A 7640-nucleotide genomic window follows, 5' to 3' on the forward strand; every position below is an offset into this window, starting at 1 on the left:
TGGCTGTCTGGCAGACCAGCTCCATGCAGGTGCCAGGAATGCTGAAGATTCCTGGGGAGGGGGACCCTGGCCTTTCTCCCACTTGGAGGTCTTAGGAAGTGGGGGGTCCAGTCTCCCTGGGCCACTGTTATCTCTTATGTCCACCAAATATTAGTTTCCATGGATCTCATTGGGAAGGATGCTTTGGGGGAGGGGTAGATGGCTGTACAGCAGACCAGTCCATGCTGGTGCTAGGAATGTGTTGTGTGTGTTTATTCATTACAGAGTTTCTCCATATTTCTATTTATCTCTCTGTTTGTCTATCTCTCTATCTCAGTCTCTCTCACTCTCTTTCTCTCTGTGTGTTTGTGTGTATGTATGTATGTATGTATGTATGTGTATGTGTGATTGTGTTTATTTACATATGAAACATTTCTCTAGCAAGCTACACACCTTGATTTGAGACAAATTCTATCATCTGTCCTGGATCTCAATGACTGGATAGTCTCATTGTCCACTGAGTCCCACTGATTGCTCTGTCTCCACATTCCATATATAGTACAACTGGTTGACTACCACACCCATTTCATTCTTTATTTTTATTTCTGCCTTCTGAGTTCTGTGGTTAGAACACACTAAAGGGTTCTTATGTGAAGCAAACTTGATTTTTACAGCCCCAGTATAGTTGAATTTTAAATTTAGGACGTACTTTTCATTGAACAAAATGGAGATCATTACACAGAGCAAAAATGATACTATGTAGTGACAAGCATCAGTTCCTGAAGAAGCTAAAGAAGATTGTAAACCCTAGAAGATGCAGGCAGCTCAAAACCACATGTGAATCTAGAGGACCTTGTGCCACCTGTTTATTTCCATGAGCACTACACTATCCACACAGAAGCATAAACCCCTAATTTAAAACAGCGTACTTTTAAAAAAAAATGTTCTCATCCAACGCTGTGATTTATACCGATATTCTAATTCTTGTGTAGTTTACATGAGACCTTAATTCAAATGGTAATAGTTTGGAATTATAATTCTCATATTGAATAATAAATACAGTATTTGAAACTTTACTATTCCCTTTTAAAAGTTATAACATGGTTTTTGTCAACCATGAGAACATTTTAAATTTTTTCCATGAAAGAGTCATTTCTCACTGATCTCTATGTTCTGAGTTAGGAGGTTAAAAGAAAGCTCAGGGAACCCATAGTGGAAGATGATGTCCTCAAGAACACACATTGTTCTGCCCTGCATCCTCTGAGTGGGTCACTTCACTTTGACAAGTGCATGTGGGCAGAAAAGATTGCATACAACTAACATTTCTAACAACAACAGAACTGAGTATTAAACCCAAAAGAATTAGTTGCCTAAAACCAATGATAAGAGTGCCATTTACCCAAGGAAATAATAAAACCAAGAGTTATGGGAATGGAGGAGAAGGGATGCCTATGCTGTGGAAATGGGAATGTGGTTCTACTGAGACATTATGAAAACTGAGGAGTTCAGAGAATTACACAAAATGGTGTGACCCATAAATCCTACTTCTGGATGAGCAGACAGAAGACTCAGAGTTGGTTTAGGAAATGAGGAAAGAAAGGAGGAGAGAAGAAACATGAGAGTAGGAGAAGACAGAATGGTCAAAGGAGAGAGAGAAAGAGGAGAGAAGGAAGTGGGATAAATCAATGTAATATCAGTACATTATAAATGAGCATGGTGATTTGTTTTTAACTAGAATTAATGACAAAGTTGGAAAAAGAAAATTTCCAAATAGCATAGAAGGAAGGTGTGATCTTTCCCATGTTCCATCTCAAGAAGAAGCCATGTCCAGCAGAAACAAAGGGACAGATAGAGATAATATCTAGAAACACAGCAGTATGGAGCTTTTGAATTTCACATTGATCCTAAAGACACATGACAGTGTGGAAAACAACATTTTCTATACATATGGTGAAAAAGGTAAGTAATTACAGTGTAGTGAATGCCTAAGAAGAAAAATGTGTACACAGCTATGTTAATGCTTCAATTTCTATAACTGTCATTACTGTGTATGATGTCTTATATCTGCTCTGAGTACTGACTTCTGCCCAGGTCCAACTACAGAGCCTGCTATAGCAGGAAGATATGCAAAAATGACTTTTTTGTGCCCATAAAAGCTAGCTATGCCCTAACCCAGATGATCTGGCAGAGGACCAGCCCTGGATTTCCAAATCCTCCCAGTCAGGGTTCAGTACTGAACAGAGACCACTCACCATGGACTTAGGGCTCATATTAGTTTTCTCTGTCTTTATTTTAAAAGGTAATTCATAAAGATGAGATGCTGTGTGTTGTGTGGACATGAGAAAGAGAAAAAAATGTCTTCTGTGTCAGTTTTCTAACCAGAATTCTTTGTGTTTACAGGTGTCCAGTGTGAGGTGCAATTGCTGGAGTCTGGGGGAGGCTCAGTGCAGCCTGGAAAGTCCCTGAAACTCTCCTGTGCAGCCTCTGGATTCACCTTCAGTGATTATTACATGCACTGGGTCCGCCAGGCTCCAGGGAAAGGACTGGAGTGGGTCGCAGAGATTAATAGAAATGGTGATAGCACCTGGTATACCGACGCTGTGAAGGGCCGCTTCACAATCTCCAGAGACAATGCCAAGAACACTCTGTACCTGGAAATGAGCAGTCTGCGGTCTGAGGACACAGCCATGTATTACTGTGCAAGAGACACAGTGAGTGAATGCTACTGTGAGCTCAGACAAAAACACCCCTGTGGGGAACTCGGGACCAGCAGGGGGCGCCAAGAGCATTTAGAGATATGGGTCACAGAAGACTCTGCTCAGAGAAGAGTGGAAGGCTGGACTTCTCTGTGTCTGCACTGCCTCTCCATATCACACTTAGGGATTTTCTCTACAGATACAGTGTAGCAATCCTTGAACATCCAAATGTTTATTCCAATTTCTTTTTCCTGTTGAGTTGTGTGTATTTATTACAGTGTTTCTCCTTGTTTCCCTTTAATGCTTTTTGTCTACCTGTCTCTCTCTGTGTTTCACACTCTCTCACTCTTCCTCTTTTTTTCTCTCTCTCTCTTTCTCTCTCTCTCTCACTTTTTTCTAACTATTCTCCGTGTGTGTGTGTGTGTGTGTGTGTGTGTGTGTGTGTGTGTGTGTGTGTGCTGACATATGATGATGACCAGCCTCTGTCTTTCTCTTTTCAATATGTGGAAGACACTGTTATTCATATGTGCAGTCTGCTCTCATTTTTACCTGTTACTCAGGTATCTGAGTTGAACATGAATAGTGAAATTCCAGCACATGATGTGGTTCGACTACACAGTAGTCTTGAAAAGATCATGGAGTCCAGACTCAGAATAGGAGTCACCAGCTAAGGGTGAAGTTTCCTTCTATTTCTCCTTGTCCTCTTCCCTTTGTTTTCTTTGTTTGGTTTGATTTATTCTCAATACCCCAACATTCTAGAGATCCATGCTCAGTAAATTGATCCTTTACAGAATCATTTATAAGTGCTGGGCATCAAGGAAGAAGAATTTGCAGTTCCTTATGAATATGTTAGTAGTGCATAAATGCAGTCTTCAAAAATATTTTCTGTAGAATAATGTGATGTTTTAAAAGATTGAGCTAGGCTTGTATCTCTGTGGTAGAGTGCCTTATGATCATGTGAAATGTCTTAAGTTTAAGAACCAAACTCTCTTAAAAATAGAAATTAAACACTTAGGCAAATACCATATCTCACTTTCAGAGACTTAAATAGCCACTCTCATGGCTGGAAAAGGAATGGAAGTCCCCAGAATAAGAAGTGCAGTTGTAATGTTGTGGAGAAGGAACAAGTATACAAAAGTTTATCTATTGACTTCCATAGCAAGTAGTTCATCCAAAAACTGCAACTTCCATGACACAGCTCTAAATAACTATAAACCATGGATCCCATGCAGGGTAAGGACAATGTTTGGATGGCTTGAAAACCTAACTGTCTAGACTGTATGTGCATTGTGTATGGTTTGCACATGTGTCTGAAGGCTAGAGTTGAGATTCTGTATGTTTATTGGTTCATTTCTATCTTACTTTTGAGACAGGATCTCACAGTGAACCTGGAGCACAAATGTGCAGATAGATTCTTGGGATGGCAAGTTTCAGAGAACCTCAAGTCTCAAAGCCCTCCAGTGCTAGGAATATAGGATAAACAATCACACCCAGCTTCTAAACTCAGTTGTGTGAATCAAGCTAAAATACTAATACTGGAATGATGGAGGAGGGTCATCTGTCTATGTGTTACTTTCATTGGTTAATAAACTGCCTTGGCCCCTTTGATAGTACAGAAAATTAGGTAGGTGGAGTAAACAGAACAGAATGCTGGGAAGAAGGCAGTGAGGCAGACGCTTCAGGCAGTCGCCATGGCTCTCGTCTCCAAGACGGACACAGGTTAAGATATCTCCTGGTAAGCCACCACCTCATGGTGCTACACAGATTACTAAATATGGGTTAAAGCAAGATGTGAGAATTAGCCAATAAGAGGCTGAAACTAATGGGCCAGGCAGTGTTTAAATGAATACAGTTTCCGTGTAATTATTCTGGGGCAAAGCTAGCCATGCGGGAGCAGGGTGGGAACACAACCTGCAGCTCCTTCTATACTGGAATGCAGGCACCTTAGCACTGAGCCAACTCTTGAGCCCTGGATATTATCGGTACACATTGATAAAAGAATTGCAATATGTAAAAGCAAATACATGTATTATAAAATAAATTTTAAAAGGGAAAAAATATTGCCAGTTATGGATTTTTAAACCATTAACTGTCTATATGAAAATGAATGACTTGAGTTCTCAAAAATAACCCTTAAAACTGACCATTATGTAATTCTGGAAATGGTGAAATGGGTAGGATCTGAAAAAGATGAGACAGAATATATTGTATTGAATGTTTTCCAAGGAAATAAATTCTTTAATCATCAACAACAGTGCATTTGATGGTATGGCACAGTGAAATATAGTCAATACATTCAACAGAGAGACAGAAGCAAGAAAATCTCTCATAGCTTGTTCTATATGGAAAGTCCCCACCACCTAGATGACTCTGTCAAAAAATAAACAAGTCATCCCTTCTACCAGTGAATGTGAGAGTGTTTCTGACTGTGGGTGTGTAGGATGGGTATGGGACTGTTATCTGGAAGTGGGAATCTTATTCTCTTTGTGTGTCTCTGTCTGTGTGTGTTGGTATGTGTGGCTGTATCTGGAAGGGGGATTTTGTGTTGCTGGTGTTGCAGAGAGTTGAAAATGACTGATGAAACATTTAAGAATAAGGATCCACCTCTCAAATAGAAGATAACTGTAAATAGTGTGTGACTTTACCATCATCTCATTCCCTTTGCAAATGACTTTTGCTTGGTGACTTCCTTCTAGACAGAGTCACAGAAATAGAAACCCAGAAATCAAGAGAGTACAGAAACCAGATGCAAACTATCTCTGCAATAGACAATGCCAGAAATATGTGAATAATAAGTTGAGCTATACCAAGTTCCCAAATATAGTATCAGAAATGTGTCTTTATTTCTCTGATATTCCTTCCCCGATTTTAGTAACCAAAATGAGAATATCAGACAAACCCAAGATGAGACATACTAAACATGTCTGAAAAATATTCTTCTAACTTACTGAACGTCATGAATAAGGAGAACACATCACCTGTAGTGTGTTCCTCATCAGTATTTGCAAGGATGACTGTCTCACCTATGTCAAGTTCCAGCTCCCCCACTGCCACTCACAGTAAATATATTGTGTACAACAAATTGAGGGACATTAAATGTGGGATTCCAATAAAGGAAGTGTTGGATGTTCTTTGGGATCTGACAAAGCAATTTGGTTACAGCTCATTTTCAATCCCTGGTGATTTACATTACTAAGGCATGGTACAAAACCCTTCAGTCCTGTGGCCTCTATGGTTATCCTCACCACAAGGAAAGCATTTCCCACTGTTCAAGTATATGCTGCTTTCATGTCTTGTCATCACATAGGTTTCTCTGTCCTTTTATTACTTCAAATCACATAACCCTCAAGCCTGGCTGGATGCTACTTCTTTTCATGAGGTGTTATGAACTGCTGGCTTTCTCATCCATCAGCAATGCAATAATCATAAAACCTGGGTTCTTATGTGCTGCAACCTGAGGACAGAGAAAGAGAAATATAAAAATACAAAGAGAAAAAAAGACTGACTTAAATAGATATGTTCAAGGACAAGTGCCCACGTATGGTGTCCCTAATTAAAAAGGTAAATAGTCTGAGCCTAATAAAATCAGATCCATGTCAGTCACTTCTGTTTTTTTTCTTAATGAACAAATGAGATCACACATACTAAATGTTAGTAATCACAAGTTATCTTCTAGATGAGGGATAGGAATAAAATGACTTTAAAAATACCAAAAGAATAAATTCTAAGTTTTCAAAAGTATGATTTCTGATAACTATGAGCCCTGATTCCATTCTAAATCCAATTTATGAATTTTCAGAGACATTCAAATACAATGAGCAAGTGATACCCCGTTTTACTATCACTGATAGAAGATGGACTCATTCTAAACATTTCCATCTTTTGCCTGGCAGATCTGCAGAGTGTTACTCAAAATATTTCTTGTTCATCAGGGATTGGAAACCTAGCCAGAATCAGAAAAATATTCCTGAGTACCCACTTCTATTTCTACTAAGAAGCAGAAAACCAATATCAGTCACATGAAGGGGAAATAATAATCTCCTGTGCTTCTTTTAGAATCTCAGGAACTTCTCCCAGTTCAAAGAAGCCTCGGGCTCAAGATGAAAGTCAAGGCCTAGCTGAGAAGCCTAGAGCTTCCAGCAGAGCATGACTGTCCTGGAGTTGCTCCTCTGCCTCATGACCTTTCTTTCCCATAAGTGTTTCAGGGTTTAAGGAGAAAAACCCAGGTACATCATGTATGGAATGTGTTACTGATGGTGATGTTGCTTGTCCCCAGGTGTACTCTCCCAGGTCCAGGTGAAGGAGTCAAGACATGATCAGCCATCACAGACCAGACCCAGACCCTGTCTCTCACCTGCACTGTCTCTGTGCTCTCATTAACCAACTTTCATATACACTGGGTCAACAAGCCTCCAGAATAGCATCTGGATTTAATAGGAATAATATGGTATAGTGAAAACACGGATTATAATTCAGTTCTCAAATCCTAGATCACCATCAGCAGGACATCTCCAAGAACCAAGTTTCCTTAAAACTTAACAGTCTGCAAACTGGAGACACAGATGTATATTACTCTACCAGAGACACAGTGATATAACTCCAGTGTGAACCTATACAAACTTTCCTACAGTGATCTCAGGGACAGCAGTTGGTACGAAGATCCAACTGAGACTACTCAGGATTAAAACAAGATATTTCAGTGTGCTGAGTCACAGCAGGTGCACAAGCCCATAAAGAGTTGGATTCTATGTTCCTTGGCTTGCTCTGTGCATCAAAGTCATGTTTCTCATTGCACTCTTCTACAATTTATTATGTAGGAATATATAATGCATCTGAATATTTATGAAGTCCTGTTTTCCACTGTAATATTTATTTTTCTATGTAATTTGCAATCTCATCTGAACAAGATAGATACCATCACACAGGGCAGACCTGGCTGGGCTGCAGGCACAAGGATGAATCTTG

This window comes from Arvicola amphibius, chromosome 7 (assembly GCF_903992535.2).
Source record: "Arvicola amphibius chromosome 7, mArvAmp1.2, whole genome shotgun sequence".
Taxonomy (NCBI): domain Eukaryota; kingdom Metazoa; phylum Chordata; class Mammalia; order Rodentia; family Cricetidae; genus Arvicola; species Arvicola amphibius.